The sequence below is a fragment of the Wyeomyia smithii genome, chromosome 3 (assembly GCF_029784165.1).
Source record: "Wyeomyia smithii strain HCP4-BCI-WySm-NY-G18 chromosome 3, ASM2978416v1, whole genome shotgun sequence".
Classification (NCBI taxonomy): domain Eukaryota; kingdom Metazoa; phylum Arthropoda; class Insecta; order Diptera; family Culicidae; genus Wyeomyia; species Wyeomyia smithii.
This window is the reverse complement of record NC_073696.1, coordinates 187,947,496-187,949,404: the sequence shown is the minus strand read 5'-3', so window position 1 is coordinate 187,949,404 and position 1,909 is coordinate 187,947,496.

Below are 1,909 nucleotides of genomic sequence, written 5' to 3'. Positions count from 1 at the left end.
AAATGAAGCGTGTCATTAAGTGGATACCCATTAATGACTGTCCATGCATATTGAGGATCAAGGAAAAATTCTTCAAATACGCGCAAAACAAACGATGAAATCTACGTTGTAAAGGAGGAATTCTACGAGAAAAGGCTACACATTCGCAAGAAATGAAACACTATGATCTCGTCCTCGCGAAGACGGAGAACTTCTGCATCAGGCACGACAAGAGGAGCTTTTATAGAGCGATTAATGAAACCAGAAACCGGACTGTGCTAGTTCCTGCCTGTAGGGCAGCCTGATTACCAATAAGTCGCAGGTAGCCAGGCGTTAGAAACTACACTTCAAAGGGTGGCTGGCTTCAAAGGTGGCTGGAGAGAAATTGGGAAAAATGAACAAGCTGTGCATCCGCCAACCTTGATCTAAGTGGAAAAAGCTTCGAGCGAGCTGAGGAACCATGAATCCGCTGAGAAGGATGGCTTACCGGTGAACTTTTGAAATCCGGTAGCGAGCGACTGGATAGTACAATTCACCAGATTATCCTGAGGAAAAACTACTTACAAAACTACTCTGAGGAAAAACTACTTACAGGCTGGTTGGAAGGACACATACTCGTCTGTAGCAACTATCAAGGTATAACCTTCCTCAAATCGGCATATAAAATTCTCTTCTGCATCCTCCTCCATAGACAGAGGCCGTTGCAGGAAGCCTTTGTTGGTGGAAACCAATGCGGGTTTCAAGCGGGACGATTTACAACAAACCACATGTTTACATTGCCAAGTTTAGAGAGCACAACTTGGAGACACATAATCTGTAAACTTCAAAGCGGCGTATGACTCAGTGAAACGCAACTAGTTGTGGCAGATTATGCTTGAACATGGTTTTCCAACTGATTAAACTGAGTCGTGCGACTCTTGACGGTTTCACATCTAGTGGGAGAAACTTCAGACGCGTTTGTGAAGTTAGATGGTTTCAAGCACGGGGACGGGCTCTCGAACGTGCTGTTCAACATATCCTTAGAAGGTCGATATTATCGATGTTAATCGTAGACCTGCAGAGGAGGCCTTTACGGCTTGCAGGAGAGAAGCAGCAAAAATTGAACCATGGTAGTAGACGGTGACTAACAGAAAGCGTGGTAGTCCTGAAGGCGTTGGTGCTGCGGTGTTAGTTGGTGGGTTTGTTTACCTTGATACACTAGGAACATGTGATAGCGAAGAGGTGAGCCGAAAGGTGAAAAAAAAGATTGCGGCAGTGAGCAGAATTTATTTTGTTTCGGCAGGATGCTAATCCATCCGGTGGCGCTCTACGCACATGAATCGTGGAAGCATGGACGTCGAAGAATGTTGCGAGGCTCTGTGTGCGCATTAATCTTTAACAATTTGTTCGTGTTATATTTTTTTTTAAAAATGAATCATAAAAAGCGTATTATATTGATTTTTGAGTACAAATTACGTATAATTTGAGCAAGAGAAGCTGGTAGTCGCAAGGTTACAAAGTGCGCCTTGATGAGTAGATGGTTGTGAGTTCGAATCTTAGACACGAATCACAGACTTCACTGCCAACTGTTTAGTGTATAGGAAAAATGCGGAGCTAGCACTACGGTTCTCTAATACCAACGGTCTCTCCCGAGCCGAGACTCGAACCAACGACGATGTGCTTATTATAACTTGGAGTTGAAAAAATATTATATGTAGAATTTTTAGGAAAATATTTCACTTCTGCGATTAAAAAAAACTAAAGTTGAACTTAAAGTAAGTGAATCAAACCAAACCGGCCGAAAATATATTCTGGAAAAGTTCGTGAGTTTCAATCGAAAACCGTCGAATCTGCGGACGAGAAAAATTTTTCTTTACTTTTGAATTGAATATTAAAAACTAATGGTGTTTGGTTAGGATCACCAACTCTAATCAAGCAACACTTCTCTTAA